Genomic DNA, 19,679 nt, shown 5'->3' on the forward strand with positions numbered 1-19,679 from the left:
CTTGCTACTTTTCTCAAGATACCCAGACCTAGAAATAAGATTTCAGAGTAAGAAAAAAAGCAAAAAGATAAAGAAATACAGAATCTCACAAAGGGGGGGATTGTCTCCTTTTTTTACTTGAAAAATCTCATGGAATCAAAAGAAGGACTAAGCAATGCTCTACAGTGCCCTGAAAAACAGTCCTCCTCTATATCCTGGAGAGGGAGGATTTTGCATCAAAATCAGGCTCATGCTACAGTAAGTCTCAATGCAAGCACTGTATTAGTTGAGACGTGGGGAAAATGAGAGGAGGGAGCAGTCAAAAGGGAAACATACAGGAAACTCCCACTTAATTTAAGACACTTCCAAATAACCAAGTTCCTGAAATAATGTTTGAGACAACTCTGAAATTTCATGCATTCTCATTACATACTGCAAAAAAAAAGAAAGGTTTTTCAAGAATCTGTTCCTGATTTTCCCTTTCCACGTCCGCGAAATGCGGCGATTGTGGAATGTACTGCCCTCTAGATCGGGAGACCAAGTTCAATCGAGTGCTGTCACTGCATAATAACAATGTTCTTCTTCATCAAGTGTTTGTTATTTTGTGGGCCAAAGGTTTCCTGTTTCCCCAAGCTGTGGGATTTAGCACAGTTCTGAGAATTTTATGCAAGAGCCAGTGGGTAGGCTCCTGATACAGAGATATCAGAAGGTTTGACTAGCTATGCTTTGTGCAGCTTGTGAGAAAAATTTGGCCATGCATAATTTAATTTCTAGCTCTTTACAGGCAAGGCTTGAAAGATACTTTCCAAAATGCCAAGCTGGTTTGTTTTTTGGAAATAAAATATATTTTGCTAGTTTATAATTTTTTACCTGAAGGTGTAAATGAGAAATGGCCCAAACCGAATGATAAAAAATAATGCCTATGGGTGCACCATGCAGATAGAATGTACAAAGTTAGTATATTCTAAAAAGTTTCCATACCAGTTGGGATGAGACCAATGTTTTTGTCATCTGGTCCTCATGACTGTATAAGAAAAAATGCAGAAGGCATTTCTGTGCAATATACCACAAAACAGTTTGAAAGCAGAAATCCTTTTGTTCACAATTACATAATTGTACTTCTGTTGCAAAATCTGTTTATCCATACTCTGAAGTTTTGGAGTCTTGCTTGTTATAAGTTCTGGACTTCTAAACATTTACACTTACTTTGAGCAGATTTTAATTTTTGTAGAAGATTCTAAATGCTAAGCAAAAGCATTTTCACTGAGGATTGCATTTGCTGTAAAGGAACAGCAAATGGGTGTTAATACCAGTGAAAATATTTACACATGGAGAATTTTCTTGGGTTTTTTGTTAAGTTTGCATAATATCTCTGGAACATTTCTCCCCTTATCTTCCTGCACCAATACATTAAAGCCTGCCAGAGCAGTAGGGATGCTGTATTAGCATTTGCATTGTGTTCATAAAATTATCATCAGATTCCTTTTGTTCAAGTAGATCTCATATGATCTTTCTGAATAGTCGAAGAAATGAAATCAGCTTGCTGGCTGCAAAAGGGAGGGATTTGCTGGGAATTAGAGGGTGGCCCTAGCAGAAGAGTAGTTCTAGGGAGTTTGAATTCAGATCAAATACCAATCTCAAAAGTGTGGGGAACATGGACACACACAGAACAGGAGCTTCTGTCTTCTGAGAACTGGACTGAATCTCCATATTGAAGTCTTCTCTGCTAATTGTTTAAGAAATCTGTTTTAGATTTTTTTTTTTTACTGCATGCAGGTGAAGCTTCATTAGTAAAAAAAGCACCCATTGTAGTTTCAAGTACTTTGTGGTCAGTCTTTGGTTTTTGCTGCTTTATGCATTAATCTGTAAGCAATGTAGCTGTCTAAAAAAGGGATATGCAAAAACTCCTATGGTTTGGAAGCAGATAGCTGAAACAATATACATTTATTTTCCTGCTTCAGTCATTTAGTATTGTTTGGAGAAATAACTCAACAGTGTGATTAAAAGAAAATATATGCACAGTTTAATGTGCGTAACCAAGGTAATGTTGAGGTCTGCTAGGAAGGAAGAGGATTTATTTTGGAGCCTGTTTATAAAAATGTGTATTAATTGGTATCTCAGGATTGTGTCTGAAATTCAGTTTCCTGTTTTGACTTCCAGTTTCACAGAATCTGCCTGTGTGAGAGCTGAATCTCTCAAAAATGCTGACATTAATTTTTAGGCTTTGAATCCAATTTTGAAGGAAGCTTTTACTGCAGGGAGTTGAATTAGGGCCTATAAACTGTACAGTCTGTGATGACACATGGAAAAGATGTGGTAACTTTTTATAATAAGGGCTTGTGTTTTCAAATACTTGACACTTTTTGAAACTTTATAACTGTAGTTTCTCTTTCAGTTGTCCTCTGAATTTTTGCTGCCCCATGCATACTTTGCCTGGTTAAAAAGAATAATAATTCTGATCTTCTCTTTCCATCTGGAAATATTGAGTGGAAACATAAGGCCATTTTACTCATAGAAAAGTGTCCAGGCTTTCAGAACAGGTTTCAGGGAGAAGTTAAAGTTCCAGCCTTGCACTGACAGGTTGAATTTAGTGCTGTTAAAAGGCATACTGTCCTGTTGCAGTGCATTTAAGGATGGTTGCAGTAATAAGTTCCAAAATGTCTGCTACTTTTCTGCTCATTTTCATTTAAGGAGTGTTTATCATGACTGAATCAAAATCTTTAGCTCATGGATCTCAAGCAGACTTTTGCCCTTCCTATAATCTTCTGTTTAGCTCTGATAGTATATGTATTAGTTTAATAATTAGAATACAATCATGAACAATAGTCACGCTGGAAATACTTGGTGGATTGTGCAACTACATGGCTTCTGCATTTGCTGTCTAAAATCAGAAATTCACATCTAGTGTTTTTAAGGTCAGCCATCTGAAGCAATTACATCATTTTGCACTGATGAAATACTGCATTAATAATATATATGTGTTGATGAAGTGTTATTGACAGTCATTGGTAGCTTGCTTTTGCTGCTACTGCTAAAAACTTTGTATTTCTACAGACTTCTCATAGCACAGGTGAACAGTTTTACATAAAAATTCAGTGATCACATAGCTGCTTGAAAATATGTTAACTAATGATTCAATTGTGTCTTATTTATAAAATATGTGAAGCCTTTTTTTTTAAATGAGATTAAAGTTTTTTTTGGGGGGGGGATTTGTGGAAATGAATTCACAATACTCAGTTCACTAAACATACAGACACGTAAATATAATTTTATTTCAAGCACAAAATAAGTTGTCCACTTGGATGGGTCTTTAAATGACCAGGTCTGGTGGGAGATGACCCTGCCTCTGTGAGGGTGGTTGGAACTGGATGATCTTTAAGGTCCCTTCTAACCCAAACCATTTTATGATTCTGTGATTATCAAACCTGTGATTATAGAAATGCAGCGAACAGATCTTAATCCATCTGTTAAGAAAGAGATCCAAAACCAGCTCCTTGGACTGCTTTGGATTCCCCGGTGTAAAGCTCTGTTTAATAGTCACTCAAAGACACATCTTCATCCCTCAGCCCCATTGCTGGAAGCTCTGAAGCTGATCTAGGTATTTGCTAAGTAGAGACTTTTTTTGTTGTACTTTGGATATTCTGAAATTGTGTGGAAGAGATAAAGCATTTGTTAACATGTCACAGTACCCACTTAGAAATCTGCTAAGCAGTCCTGGATGAAAAATCCTGGCAAGCATGCCTAGCTCAAATCTGTGTAAATTAAAAATGTTAAAAAAGTTGGTTTCCATGCTGTCTATTTTGCATGTTGTAAATGTTTCTAAAAACTGATCAGTAAGTGAAAGAAAAAAAAAAGATTTGTTTTTTGATTTCAGCATTAAAACTGAAAGATGTCTCTACGTCTGTTTACATTACATAGTGGATTATACTTTCTATGTGCCATTGAGGTTCCTTTTGAGAGACAACTGCCTCCTAGTAGAAGTGTTAGTTTTATAGCTAATCTTTCTTGAATGTCACTAGGCATCTGGATAGATTTACTCGTTCTCCTTCAGTTCCTCCTGCCTTATTAACTTCTACTTTTGTTAGGACCTAGTTTTACTCTTCCTCCAACTGAAACAGACATTTCCTTAAGGGAGCAAAAATAACTGTGATGAGTGAGGTGGGAATTCCTGTGTTTGATGGTCACCTCTGAGGGAATGAGGTGGGCTCTTGCACTGCCCTCCTGTCTGGTGACCTGCTGAAAAGTGTCTCCAGCCAATGTCTTCTATGTCCAGTTATGTCATCTCTGAGTCTATGTACTAAGAATGCAATTGGTGCAAGCATGCATGGGAAATAATGTGTGTAGCCATTACTGTGTCATGATAGTTCCTAGACCAATGGTAGCTATCCACTTGAGAGGACAAGCAGTTTATATCCTTGTCTATCTCTGCCCTATCTTTTCTAAATATACCATTCTGAATCCCAAAACCCAGTAATGAATCTAAAATCTAAGAGATAGCTCTAAGGTTCATAACACTTGAATGTGTGTCAACACAAAGTGTTGCAGTATGAAAACTGCAATGTGAATATGTGAATTACCATAATTCAATCTTAAGGTGTCACAAATGTTTAGACATGAAGCCATAGTTTAACATTAGTAAGAGAGTGAAGAAGAGGGTTACAGTTGTCTCAACAAGACCAATGAGGGAGAATAATGAGGAATGACAGCACTAAATGCAGTAAGATTCAGCTGGAAAGTGAAAGATTCTGTAATCTTTTGTTTCTACTGTGCCTGTGTGTCTTTTTGCCTTTTCTTCAGCCAGAGATGTAAAGCATGAGGATCCATGTAGTGCACTGTGCAGCCCTGGGGCCCATCTCATGAAGCAGATTAAGGAACCCCATTAGTGCTTGTTTGTCACATCATCCCATTGCTCAGCACTGGTGAGCCTGGTTGAGTCCCTTTCCCTCTTCTGAGCTAGTTTGAAGCTCTGTCAATGAGCCGCACCTAGCTCCTGTGCTAGAGGGCTTTCTCCCCTCTGAGATATGTGCATCACATCAGGTGTCCATAGGCCGGGTGTTGAGTAGGTCATCCTGTGGATATTTATCCAATTTAAAAGTTAGATTGTAAATGTAACTAATTTTTTTTTCGAAAAATGCTCGTGTGAACCCATTCCTGAGTAGCAGATGAGATTTTAGTTTGGGTTTGCTGAGGACAATTTGGTTATTACCTGTGGGGATTGCAGTCAAAGATCATGTCTGAATACAAGTTTGGGAAGATACTTTTTTGTTTTTGCTATGCCAGGAAAGCTGGAAAATGAATGAGCTATCCTAGAACTAGATGGAAACATGATTGCTTCATATTTATACATGAAGAGAGCAAGAAAGGAATACTTCTGGTGATCTGAGGGGGAAAAAGTTCACCAAATTCTTAAAGTTACTTGGAATTCTCATGAATGCCATCAGGTGCCCAAGTTTTTAAATTGCATACCTTAGGAATCCAATAAATCATATTCCAGTAGTGCTTTCCATCTGTACTTTTCACTTTATGCTCTAAATAGAGGAATGAATTTGCACTTAAAGGAAGACTATAAACATTCTGATTGCCTGTAACAGGAGTGATAGATTTTATGTTGTATATCTTGTCATGGGGACCCTTCCCCTCCACAGTATTTTAGGATTTTATGGATTGATTACTAAAGCTAAAAAAAAAATAAATCTGTTTCATGACCATTTCTGCTGCATCTTGCCCCTCTGTCAAATTGATAAATGTACTTCAGGACTTCAGTGGAAGGAACTTTGAGATACATGAAAATGGACTGTTCAAACTCTTCCTTCCCTAGTGTAAAGTGTATGCAATTATTTTAATAAATTTTTGGTTTTTACCGTGAAAAGAGTTATGTTATAGAAAGGTGAATAAGCAGATGAAGCAGCACTTAAAAGGGATAAAGAAAAAGAAGTTGCACCACAGAAGGGAGAGGGTCAGAATCTGAGGGATGCATAGATTGTGTGTTTGGATGGGAAGGGCTACATCTCTTAAAAAGTTTGATGAAATAATCAGCAAAGTGAAGATATATCCTGAGTATAGAGAACCAGAGACATCACTTAAGATAAATTATAGGCTTTATATCTGAGGATGGAATTATTCACAGATATAGAGAAAAGAAATAAAGCTGTCACAAGCCCGAAAGTAAGAGTTCTCTTTTGAGCCATTATTTTATCAAGTCAGCAGTTAAGACCTTCTTGAAATGTATTGGTGTTATGCTAAAGCAAAATTAGAGAAGAAGGAATAAAAGCTAAAAGGAGTAATCCCAAAACCTACAACATATAAAGAAAAAACTTGTGCCAGAAGCATTTGAAGATTAGGAGGATGAAAATTAATAATTGATTTTGCTTTTGTCTAAGAAAAGCCATAAACATTCTTTCTGAGAAAGTTGTGTCCATGGAATATATGGACAGTAGTTATGCTGAAGTAGGGAAGCTACAGACACTAGAGTAATTAGAGAAAAATAAGACCTCAGAGATAACTGTATGAAAATATTTAAGGTGCTGGCATCAGCAAGTGTAGGTGGTTGATTATGACTTGTTTCTGTTGCAGTTTTTATCAAACTGAAATGACTGAGCATTTGGACAGATATGCTGTGCCTAAAGTTACCATGTTGGTCTTTTGTCTTCCAGTGATGTGAGGAGGACTGGAGAACAGCCTATGCAAGTCACAGTTGCCTTCATATAGATATTGCAGCTCCAGGATCCAGAGCAGTATTAGCTACACTACCACTACTACTGTTATTAATAATAATAATAGTGATGATGATAGTAACAATAACAAGAACAACTTTGTCAGCAGTAAGAACATGTGAGTGATAGCACTGGATGAATCTGAAGAGACATTTTACTATAATCCTGTACATCTGAGAGCCACCACTGTCAGTTGCTGAAGGAGGGGTAGAAGTTCTAGGGAGCATACAATGGTGTTTGTGTGCTTGCCCAGCCTCAAACAGTTTATATGTCTTGGGATTTTGTTTTAAGTGTTTTATTAAGATTTCTTAAATTAATTTCTTCTGTGATTTAGGCAGCATTGCATTTCACATTTCAGTGAATTTGATGATGGGCATTTGATGACTGGAAAAAACCAGTCATTTTTCTATGGAAATGATAGCTAAAAGTAGAATTTGACATATATTTCACTTCTTGTCTTCCCTAAATTCTTCTTGCAGCCAAGAACTTTCTTTTAAAGATGTTGACCCAGTCCATTTGTCTTTGCAAAATTTCCTTGCATAAAGTATTGTTCTTTTTCACTTACTATGATTTACCATGTTCAGAAAAGGCAGGAGAAACAGCAGGATTTCAAAGGGTGACAAAAGACAAGGGTATTGTGGCTTTGTTTTGTGAAAGATAAGAAAGTAAGAGATAGTTCTTAGGGAAAAGATTGTGTCACTGCATGTTCTTTTTTTATATCTTTGTAGCTTTGGACTTTAATAACTGTGGTTACGTAGCTAAATACATGTCAGATTTCAAAGATTTGGTCTAAGAATCACTATTTTAGTGTCAGACTTTAAAACCTGTTTAAAGCAGTTGAATGATGTAAGACACATCATACTGCTCTGGTCTGGAAATAGAGTGAATCTTTTTTTTTTAAGAGGTATTTTGACTGTGTTATTTTAAGTAGCTTTAGTTTTAGTTAGTTACTTTTATTTTTTAAAAATCTGTTAACGCTTAAGCTGAGTCATTTCTCAGGAGTGACTTTTCAAGTGTTTTTTTGAAAGCAAGCTCATTACTTTTTCTTAAACCAACTAACTTTCAATTCCATTCTACTGCCTAACATTTGTGATGCATCTAATGTCATTTCTGAGCACATGGTGTTTGAATATTATATAACAGCAATTTTTTCCTTCTATCTCATTTTGGTGGAGTTGATATCTCTCTCTCTCTCTCTTTTTTTTTTTTTTTTTTTTTACAGGGAAGTTTTTTGTATTTCATTGGAAGTGTTATATGGTAAAGACTTGGAGAGGTGAAGTGTGTCTTGTGCTTTTGGAACTCTGCTGGGCCATCTTTGCTGAATCATAACAAATATGTATCCAATGCTCCCCAAGTCAGGATATACTGGCAGTCCAAAATCATATCTTAAGAATTGCTTAGGATCTCCTGCACTTTGTCAGTTAATGTTGCAGTGAACTAAATTTAAAGAAGCTAAGTCTATAAAACCAATCAATCCCTTTTGAGCAAGATGTGACAGAAGGAGCACTAATCCATGGCATTGATAGCAGATAGGCCTGTACTTGAGGGAAGTTACCAAATTCACTTTGGTATTGATAAATCTGGTCACGTTGATACTGAAATGTTTTTGAAGCCATACACTTCCAATTTTGACTTTGTTCCCACTACTTCAAAGGACTAATATTGCTAATGCAGTTGGAAGTCTGGTTTGGTTTGGTTCGGTTCAGTTTGGTTTGGTTTGGTATGAACTGTCATAAATACTAATTTGGTCGTGAAATTAGAGGGCTGACTTTAGCTGGGCTATATTCACATATACAACATTTGGCCTAAGTAAGCTGATACAGGGAATCACTATGTTGAACAGTAAATGTGTTTGAAAAATACCTCTCTCCCACCAACGGTGAGACTGCCAGCTTTAATGTGTTACTGGGACTCAGAATGAGAGACACAAATGTAGTAGGACACAAACAGCTTGAAATGCTATGGGATTCATTAGTTCTTAAAGAAACAAAACCCCTCTTTTTGTAATTTCAGTGTAGGAATCTTTATTTTTGATAAAGAGTAATTGTAGATGTAAGGAGAAAGTAAATATAGTGGGACTAAGAAAATATATAGGGACTAACGATTAGTATATGAATAACATGACCTGCTTTATGCGATCATGAAAAATACAAGAGCCACATTCTTCACTCATTTGAATGCAAAACAAGCTATGTTGCTGGAAAAAATACATTGCCAATAGCGGAAATAAAAGTCAACGCTGCAATGTAGCAGGCGCTGCAAATTCCTGGAGCTGTCGCAAACAAAGGATGGATAGTTTCTACCACATGTATAAGTTACTTGAAGAGCCTCTAGTAAGTGTTTGTACATACAAGAAAAATGGTATTTGGTTGCATTTATTTCCATGTTTCTTAAGGTCATCCTTTGTAGACACTGAATCATTTTCATTGTGTTTAGTCTGTTTTAGGGTATTTTTATGTTAGCTGCCAGACAACACTTAAAATTAATTTAAGGAAGTTGATAACATTTGGTTGTATTTTATTCACAGAATATGCTTGATTTATAACTAGCTGTTTTATTAACACCATGGCAGTTATAGCCTGTTTGCTTGGAGGGCTTTTGAGTTATATAAAGCAATTATTTTACTTTGCTATATACAGAATCTGTAAAACTACTAGCCTTCAATTTGAGGAAATCCTTAATCACTCGGAAACTCCTTATAGGTGGCAGAGAACCTGCCAAAGCCTGTGAAGATTCTTACCACACATGGAAGTTTCTTCCTCAAGGCAGGCAACTTTCCAGTTTTGTGGAATGATCTGAAACTGTAATTCTGGTGGATTTTCTGTTTGCTTATGCCCTTTTTGCATTATTTTATAACCGGCAGGAGCCAAAGTGATGGTCTATAGGAGGGTATTAAGGCCCCTGGCTCATGTTCACAGATATTTTTCAAGATGACTAAAAATGCTTATTTTTTTCCCCTTTACTGCCATACCTAACACTCAGCTTTACTAATGTAAAGTGCTGTTATTTTTAACTTAGAAAATACACAGGGCTGTGAAGACCAGTGGAGTGGGAAGGTTTCCCTTTCTGCTGTTCCCTTCCAGCTGTGAGAGGAGTGCACAGCCAGGATGGTCCCTGCTTCAGCCATTTCCACACATGCCATTTGGAAGCATTCCCCATGCAAGCCTGAGTCCTGGTTTTTAACCCCCTGAAACACTGCTTTTTGGTGCTAAATTCTCAGGCTTTCTCTACTCTACTACTCTGTAATCACGGCTATCATTTGCAGTTCTCTATTTCTTTCATTAAAGAAACTTAGCTTTTCAATACAAAAGAAATCTTCTAAGTGGTGAGTTTAGTTGCTTCTGCAGATTTTCTGAAAAGCATAAAATCACATTATTAAAGTCACCCAGGTGTGAAAGTACTACATATTGCTTGTATTTTTATATCTCCATATTAAAATAGAAGATGAGCTTTGAGAAAATTGTCTGCCACCTTATTGTTCCTGTTGGAAATTGTAGTATGTGGCTTAAATATATGGGTATATATGGATGAAGCACTTAAAACACTGAAAATGGATCTAGACAAGCCAAATTATTTTGTCTTGCAGTCGTAAAAACTATCAAGTGCTATTAAAACCAATGATCTGAAAAAAAACCCCAAAAACCCAGATATGGGTCACGAAATAAGGCAGTGAAATTGTCTTTTGAGGTAACTTAGTTGCATTGTAATTTCCATCAAGAAAATGGAATGATTATGTGATTTCTGTATATTCAGGAGTTGGTAAATAGTTTTAACATTTCTTTTCCTAGTGCCGTGAAAGAATGAATACCTTTTTCAAAAATACTTTATGCATAGCCTCTTGCATGATTTTTTAAGATTTCTTTTATCTGTACTGATGCTTACTTAAGAATAAATCAGAGCTTCTAATGAAAAGTGAAATAGTTCTGCAATGGATTGCATGATAAAATAGTTCTGCAATGGTTTAATAACAAGAATAGAAAAAGAAGTTATTTTATTCTACTCTGAATGTGCTAAGAGAAAAGTCTATTTTTACAATACTGCTTATATTTTTACAATATCTGCATATATTCAGATTATCTGAATATCTAAAACACATATATTTCTGTGAATTGCTTTGTAGTTCAGTACAATTAGATGTTTCAAGATGAAAAGTACTGGTGTAAAATAATTACATAGACATGAGGATAAGCCAACCTCTAAAATTGCCTCAAACATTATGGTGCCTACAATTTATTTTCATGTTTGTGGAGCTGTGAGAATCGCTGTAGGTTCATTGTTGGCCATGTGCTTATATGTTGTTTCCAGTATTGCTGCTTTTTGATCTGACATATATAACACAATCTTAAAATCACTGTCAAGATACATTTCTACATGAGGGCACATTTAATACTTTGTGCATACCTTGTGCAGGAGATGGTATTTTCAGTAAGGTATTCAAGAAGGACGTGTTTTGCATTGTCACTTGAAATATTCAAGTATCTTGTTTGCTAGTCATATCCTACTGGAATTGTTTTGCACCCTTTTGTTCTTGGCATCTCAACTATATGCATTATACAGCTCAGAGACCATAATGCAGCTTTTTGGGTTTTTTAAGTAACTTTGATTTTTTTTTCTTTATATACGCGTCATTTTGTGAGCATATCATAGTTGAATTCCTACAGGTTTTCTTCTCAAGTAATTTTAAAATTACTCAATCCTTTTTATGATCAAAAATATGAGAGACTATGAGAGATACTTGAAAATAATTTATTCCTTAGAAGAGTTTTGAAGAAATACTATGAATTAATTTCACATCTGTTAAACATATTGTTCAAATGAATAGCATGATAAAATCAGATTCATTGCTGACCTTGATGTGTGACTTTTAGGTGAAAGGGCAGCAACCTGTCTCATGTGGAAAGCTAAAACAGGAAAGGCTATGCAATAGGGTGATTGAGAAAGGGGCACTATCTGCATGCTTTAGCCCAATGCAAACTTATTTCTGAAATTGGGAAAAAAAAAAAGTGAAAAAATATAAGTTATTGTCCTGGCCAGGTTGTGCTCTGGTTCTTCAGCCCATTAACTTGCCTCCCACTACATGAATGAACCCATGGGCAGGGTGGCTTGCCACCTGCAGATCTCTGCCAGAAATGGATCTCAGCCTGCAGGATCCATTACCAGCAGCAGTAGCCTAGCACACTTGTTACTGCTTCCAACCAGAAGCTGTGTGCCCTTTCCAGCTGCTTTGTTTGGAATTACAGGTTTCAAGCTCAGTGCCATCCTCCCTAATTAGGAGGCCCTGAAGATCTTAGCCTGAGGGTTGTTCGAGCAAAAGCTATTCTCCAGCACAAACATATTTTTATCTCCAATACAAGTCTGCTTTCAGGGCCTAACTGCAGTTAGTTATTACAGTCATACACATTTAGCTTTGGGCAAACACTGTGAGCAGCATTTGTATTCAAGACAATAGGCACTCATCAGTGTAAATTCCTGCCTGCTATGCAAGGTGCATCTTTTTGATCTTTTAGAAAGAGCTGGAAAATGGGATGGTATTTGCAAGCGTCTTTCAGCAGAGCAATGTCAATAAAATAATCATGTTGAGGCCAGTGCGTGGAATCGACTTCTTGGAGGGGCCACGAGGATGGTTTTAGGTGCAGGAATGAGTTGTGCAGCTTTTGATTACCTAGTCCAAAACTCATAGATGAGAAATTGTGCAAAGGCTCAACACCTCCAGGATGCATCAGCCTCTCATTTGACATGGCAGATTGAAGGTTTTCCCACTTTTTTTTCTGTTTTTTTTTTATTCAGTGTGTATGGAAACACTTTGTACATGCTTTGCCTTCAGCACACTAATAAATACATAAAGGCAAGAATGATATGCAATTGCACTGCTATGTTTGGTGCATGTTAACAAATGGGATGTGTAGTTTAATTTCTTACTAAAGCATTGTTTCACAGGCTGGCTCCCCACTAACACTTCCTGTGCAGAGTTTTGCAAATCTGCAGAGTTTAATGTATCTCTTCTGGTCACTGCTCCCTAGGCACACTACTTCCATAAATACATAGAATTCTTATTATTATTAATCTATTGCATGTGTTTGTTGTTAACTTGAACACATTTTATTTGTGGTTTTTTTTTTTTGTTTGTTGTTTTTTTTAATACATCTGGAAAAAGCACTATAATGAGTATACATAAATCTTTTCTCCTTCCTAAACATCGCTACTTAGAATGCAGCCTTATTCAAAGTTTATTATTTTGAGAACCCTATAAAGGTGTCAGGATGTTTGTGAAGTACAAATGCAGGTGCTGTACTCAGAGGAATATTGCAGGATTGCCATGGTAAGCTGGTGGTTCATTTAAATCTGGTTTTAATATGAGAGAGAAGTAATTAAGAAGCAGAAATGACAAAGTAATCCAAATGAAAAAGCAGGGCAAGGAAAAAAAGAAAAATACTTAATGGAATATATATTATCAGTGCTTCCTTTTTAGAAGGTGAATGTGTCATATGTAGGAAGAAGAAAGCAGTAGATTGGTGAGTCCACTGCTAGAAATACAAAATACAGGTTTTTCTGATATCAAATTAGGATCTTCAGTTTTAATGATAGGAATCTTCTTTGTTATACCTTATGTAGGAATGTAGCAGTGCTTACTTAAGCTGCAGGGAAGCTCTTAAAAATAAACCTTCTTTTATTTTCATGTTATTATATTTCTTGTAATTTTCAGTAAAGTATTTTTCAGGAAAAGGCTTCTGTTCAGTGACCATAGAGGAGAGAAGCTGGTGATGATACAACAGCTGCTGGACATAGATATTTAAAAAGATGACATCTGATGATTGAGACTGTTTTGTTTTGTTTGTTGTTTGTTTGTTTTTTTCAGTACAGCATATCTGTTTAGCTATAGGATGTATCCATTTTCTCTTTGAAATTTTCACATGTGAATTCTGGAATAGAAAAGTTCATATTTTAATTTTGTTCCTATCTGTATTAGGCAAAGATAATGATTTAAAAATAGCAAAACCCAGGAGATATGTAGTTTTACAATGCTTGGAGATTTCAAAGCACAAGACAGTGGCATAAGAACATGTTCAGGTTCGTATCAGATTACACCTAATATTCAGCCAATTCATATATTGAATAAAGTGGATTAGTGATAGGGTATTGACAACCTAAGGAGGAGTCTAAGCTGGAAGTAACACTGCACAGAATTTTTTCCTGGGCTTCCTGAGCCATAATGGTAGTTTTGTATTGAATTATTCCAAACCAAGCTTTTTTCCCATTAATTTTTTTCTGTCAATTTTAAAACATTGTAAGAATTTACAAGTACTTTCTCTCTTTAATTTGCTGTGTGATAAAAATCATGTTTGTTTTCCTTCCTTGCTTTTTCTGGGGTTATTTTTTTTGGTGGTTGGTTGTTTTGGTAGTAAGTCATTCCCTTACTCCCTGTATGGGGAAAAAAGAATGAACAGTCTGTATGTACCTTCTTCAAACTGCTTTGATTTTAAGAGACCTCTATTTTATCTCTCTCCTCCGATTATCTCTCATCCAGCTTGAAGCATCCTTGACTGTTTGGTAGTTCTAGGTACAGAAATATGTTAGTTAAAATTTAATAATCCAAAAAAGCAAAGTTGCATATCTTAAGCAACTGAATTAAAGAGATGTGTTGGCTTTTAGAGTTCTCTCAAGTGTTATTAGCTGGTATTGCTCATTGGAAGTTTACTTAATATTGCAGTGCTCATTTAAAAAGTGTATACATCTGTGAGTCTGCTCTTTATAGTTCTTCCTAGAAATACAGGTTTGATAATAAGGCACAGCAGATCTCTATGATTCAAATGTGGTCTTTGTGATAATTCAAAATTTAAAAAATATCAAAGAGTCCCTTAACTTTTCTCTTTGACATGCATGTACCAAATAGGACAGGATTACCTTACATACACTGAAGTTTATTAACTGACGTGGTGTGCTATTAACAGTGATGCTTCCAAACTTGATGTTACTGACAGGGGCTTTATTACTTGATTCAATTGTTCAGACTTCATGTTTTGGAAACATTTGTCGGATGGTTCCTGTTAAAATGTAGATGGAAATTCACAATGGGAGTAGAAGGACTAAAAAAAAAAAGAACTTTATTGGATTTTAAGGTTTGGGGGTTTTTAACAATACAGAGTAAAGCAGAATTAGGGAGATTATGTTTGTTGGCAGATGTCATGCAGGATTTGCCATTTCCCAGTTCCTAGCTTTGTGCTGAATCTTGTTAAACAAATACTACTAAGCTCTCAGTTTCCAAATTTGAGCTGGATTTTAAATACAATGTTTCCTACTCTTTCTGTATATAATCTTACAGTTTTATGGATTCTGTGGAAACACAAACTATGGGAAGGTGAGAAACAGAGTTAGTCATTCCGCAGTTCCCATCTTGCTGTGATTCCTTACCACAACACATCCTTCTTGGGTGTGCAGTGGGAGAAATGATGTTAGCACTTTCCTCCAGCTCTTTGGAGAATTTAGCAAGTTCCACACCTTCTCTGAATGACTGTGCTTTTATGCTAAGTATTGTGACATGTACAGTGGACAGACTATTTACTTAAAAAACAAAAAAACCCAACCAAGCTTTGGACCATGGCATTCTGTAATACTTCTGTTTGGAATGAAATCACCCAAAAGAACTGGTCTGGGTGGAAATGAGAAACTCTCCTTATTGCAAAAGCCTTTGGTATGGTCATCTTGGACAAGACTCCCCAGACCACTCTTCTGCTGGCTCGTGGCACTACTTGGCAACCTCAGTGCATGCATGGTGCATTATCAGGGGCTATCTCAAATGGCAGAGAAAACATCTTCCAGCCATTGCAAAAGAATGTGCTAAAGACTGTCCTACCAGGACATTTCTGTGTCTGCAGCAGGTTCCTACAGGCTGTTTTCATGTGGCTTACCTACAGATGATTGGATTAATTCCCCAGTAGGATCCAACTGGGACACTATACTCAGGACATTAATCAAGACATTTAAGCTCACAAATTGAACAAAGCACCAAAGGAACTGCCTGGGGAATCTCTACATCCCTTTAAAATTCCTCCATGGAGAGCTCACTTATCTGCAGTTCTTCAGTCACATAATTGATTGTGACAGAAGGTGGCTCGAAGATCAGTCAGTCTCTTAGCTTGAAGACAGTCCCTTGTCTCCAGCCAGTCCATTAGCTCACCTGTGTGCAAGACTGGTCTTGGAAATCCTGAGCTTCTCAGGGAATTCACTGCTGGGTGTGGATGAAGGCACAGCTGTGATATCCAGCTGCAACAGTGGACAAACTTGAACTTTGTACTTGGGATTTAAATTCCATAGCTCGTGCCCCTGAGGAACAGGGAAGGTGGCTCAGCAGGAAGGGACATGGAAATGCAGCAGTCAGGGCTTTCTGCTCCTTCAAATCTCCTGCAAACTGTTTCCTAATAGCTGCAACCAAATGGTGGGTCCTTCTGCAAACCTAAAATACTTTCATTTCTTCTATTCTATTCACTAATGTGACAGTGTTTCTATTTTTAGTAGCTGTAAGAAGACTCAATATCCCATCAAAGTCTTTCCTCAGGACTAGCTGGTTTAAGGGAAAATTCTGAATTGCTCTTAATTGTAGAATGGCCATGGTTGAAAGGAACCTTAAAGATCATCTAGTTCCAATCTCCCTGTCATGGAAAGGAACACCTTTCCTAATAGTTGCACTGGCATTATTGGAGGTCTATCTTCAGGTTTAGAGGATTAATTAGATAATAGCTGGAAGTTCTTTTTGCTAAATTAAGTGAGTTTTGCCAGTTATCAGCCTAGTGGGTGAAGAAACCTGTGAGTATGAGAAACAGCAGTGAAGTCTTTTAGGGCTGTTACATCACTGAGAGCATGTCTCCTTGTTTATCTTGAAAATCAGCTTTGGAATAAAATGCCCATTCTTTATGCTGGTTTTGGCTGGGGTAGAATTATATTTCTTCACAGTAACACAGATATGGGTCTGTGTTTTGGTTTTGTTACTGAGACAGTGTAACAACGAAGTCAACAAAATAACAGTGGTGTATTTTATCTGTTGCTGAGCAGTGCTTACACAGAGCCAAAGCCTTTTCTGCCTCTCACCCCACCCTCACCAGTGAGCAGGCTGGGGGTGTGCGAGGAGCTGGGAAAGCTGACCCCAGCTGACACTGGGGATATTCCACACCATATGGCTCCCACCGTGCTCAGAATATGTAGTTGTGGGAAGAAGGAGGAAAAGGGGGACATTTGGAGTGATGACCTTTTCTCATCCTTTTAATCTGCTCTAATGTGATAGAGCCTGGCTTTCCTGGAGATGGCCAAACACCTGCCTGCCCCTGGGAAAGGGTGAAAGAATTCCTCGGTTTACTTTGTTTCTCTGCATGACTTCTGCTTTACCTATTAAACTGTCTTTTATCTTAACCCATGAGTTCTCTCAAATTTACCCTTCTAATTCTCTCTCCCATCCTGACATGATGGCAGCATGGGATTTAGTTGCTGGCTGGGGTTAAACCACAACATTATTTCAGGCAATTGCCTTCCTACTGAAATTTGACCCACGTTTTTTTGGGATTTTATGAAAACCTACAAATTCCCATTTGCTCGAGTTTGCTGCTTAAAATTATGGTTCTTTAACTGTTAGATTGGTGACAAGATGCCGCGCATGGAATATTTGTTATCTCAAAAAATATCTTGCAAGCCTTGTATTCTTCTGGGACTGTGAGCTCCTATTTACTGCACTGAGCTTCAGAAACAGGCTTGTAACATGCCACAGCTGAATTATCATCAGACAGGAATGCTGGTTAAGTGCATGCCTTCCTGTCAACAATTTTAGTTGACACAGTAGCTTTTTTAAAATCTGAACAAAATTTAAGTTTAACATAACCTGGAAAGTTGACCTCTTCCTAATTGGCTGATATGCCTGGGAAATGCTGTAGCTTGTATGCCAGAGAAAGAGCACAAAGTCTGCCAATGAATAGAAGCTGATAGGAATTACCACATGTTTGCCTAGATTAAGAGTATGTCTCTGTAAGAGTGTGCCTGTGATATATTTAAGCAATTAGCTGTATTCATAGTCCAAAGGCCTCTATAACTTTGTAATTTTTTTGTTTTGTTTTCCTTTGTGTTGTTTTGTCTGACCAGTCTCCTTGTAATTTTTTTGTTTTTATTTTTAAACAGATGATCCCAGTCTTGCTGCTGTGTCACTAATTAGTTTTGTTGCTGAAGTAGCATGATCTAAGATAAAACATTCTGTACTTGAAACAAGGACCTCTCATATATGCTTCACTATTACTAGGGACTTACTCCTGTACATTTTTAAAACCTGTACAAACCCTTCCCTCAATTGCCAAAGCCTTTTGAATTAGGGCAGAATGTATTTACTGGCCTGTGAGGCTTTTTTAATGATTGATTTTCTTGTATAGGCACTTCTAATGACTGGCTGTGTAGCAATATTAAATCTTGGTGGCCCAGTTATGCAACATTTTATACAAAATGCTTCCAGTGTCCTACATTTCCTGACTTGGATAATAACGTCTCATAAGCAGTTTCAAGTTCACAGCCTGCAGCCAGAGCTCCTTGCATTAATTTTTTTCTCTCCCCCTCCCCTATTCCATATGGTTGGGGTCCTCATGTGTCAGCCCTCCAACTCGCCACCACGTTTTATCCTGCTGAGGTGCAGCATCTCTTGATTTCTCACCTCTCCTTCCTCCATTCCCACCTTTCTCCCTCTTGGTGTTCCACCACCAAGGTGAGGAGCTCCATGTAAGCATCCTTCCCCCCAGTGCTGTTTAAACCCCTCCCCACCTCTTTTCAGGGGTCTTCTTTTCTCCCCTGTTGGGATGTTCAAAAACTCAGATGTACCTCCATACAGCAGCTTTCCCTGATACAGATTCCTGAATTTGCCTCACTTGGGTCATGTGGAAGTCTCCCATTCCCCACGTCCGTAGTGATGGTGGCCATGCAGAGCAGTCTCTCAAGATTCATTCAACAAAAGGATAAAACGTTTCCTTTAGGCAACTCATTCTTTTCTGACACTCTTCCCCTCATTTTTCCACTGGGAAAGGGAGACCAAAGTCTGTGTTAGTGCCTTCTAGTTTTATCTAAGACAATTTTCCTTACTGAACAGAACTTTTTTCTCTAAACAACGATCATTAAAAATATTCCTATTATAGGCGCAAAATTTGAGGTATAACATGAATCTGTAAAGTAAGTTCTTAAAAGTCATGAAAATTTTAGAAATATGAGCAAAAGTGAGGATTTTATTTTCTGTCTGTGTATATGTTGGTTAAGCTGTTTTCACTGAATAAAATCATGAGAGTAATAATATTTGGATGAAATTGCAGTTGTTTTTTTATAAAGAAATGGAGGAAATCTGGTCTGGATTGAACAGCCAGAAGAAGACACTGAGTAGATAAAACTGCATAAAGCAGAAATCCATATGGGGTGATAGAAATGGATCTGACACTTATTGCCAGAAACATAAACATGGAGATGCCTCCCACAAACACATCTATGCTCGCAAGTACACCAAAGCAAATATGTCAGCATATAGAACAGAAGAAACTTTGTTTTTTTAATTGATGATAAGGTAGTTGCTCAGAATACAGATTATCCTCAAGTGCAATAAAGACATTTTTTCAAGCCTAATCTAATCTTCCATTGATGGCACTGGACAACTGTACTGCCTAATGGCAGCCGCTGCAGAAATGCTGAAGCTGGCAACATCTCACACCAGCTCTGGAGTCATGGGATATGACATACCACTAAGTAATTTAAAAGCAATGCAGCTGAATTTGTATGATGCCACATCCAGACAGTTTTCCTGCTGAGAAATCTTCTATTTTAGGTGTAATGTTACATTTTTGTTAGAACACGTGCACCATGCTGAGCTGCCTCGTGCAGACACAGGAGCTTGGTCAGCATTAGCTTCAGGACCTCAGTGATTTGCAGCGTGGTGGAAGGATGCCCTGTGGAGTCCCTTGTTTATACATTAGAGTGCTTTCTCTG

The 19,679-nt window shown here is 37.3% G+C and overlaps 1 protein-coding gene across 1 annotated transcript in view; it reads left to right on the forward strand.

Moving 5' to 3' along the window:
- The window catches only part of GPC6 (glypican 6), a 723,435-nt gene that overhangs the window by 79,549 nt on the left and 624,207 nt on the right, over positions 1-19,679 (forward strand). The window lies entirely within an intron of this gene.

Source organism: Ammospiza nelsoni, chromosome 2 (assembly GCF_027579445.1).
Source record: "Ammospiza nelsoni isolate bAmmNel1 chromosome 2, bAmmNel1.pri, whole genome shotgun sequence".
Lineage (NCBI taxonomy): Eukaryota > Metazoa > Chordata > Aves > Passeriformes > Passerellidae > Ammospiza > Ammospiza nelsoni.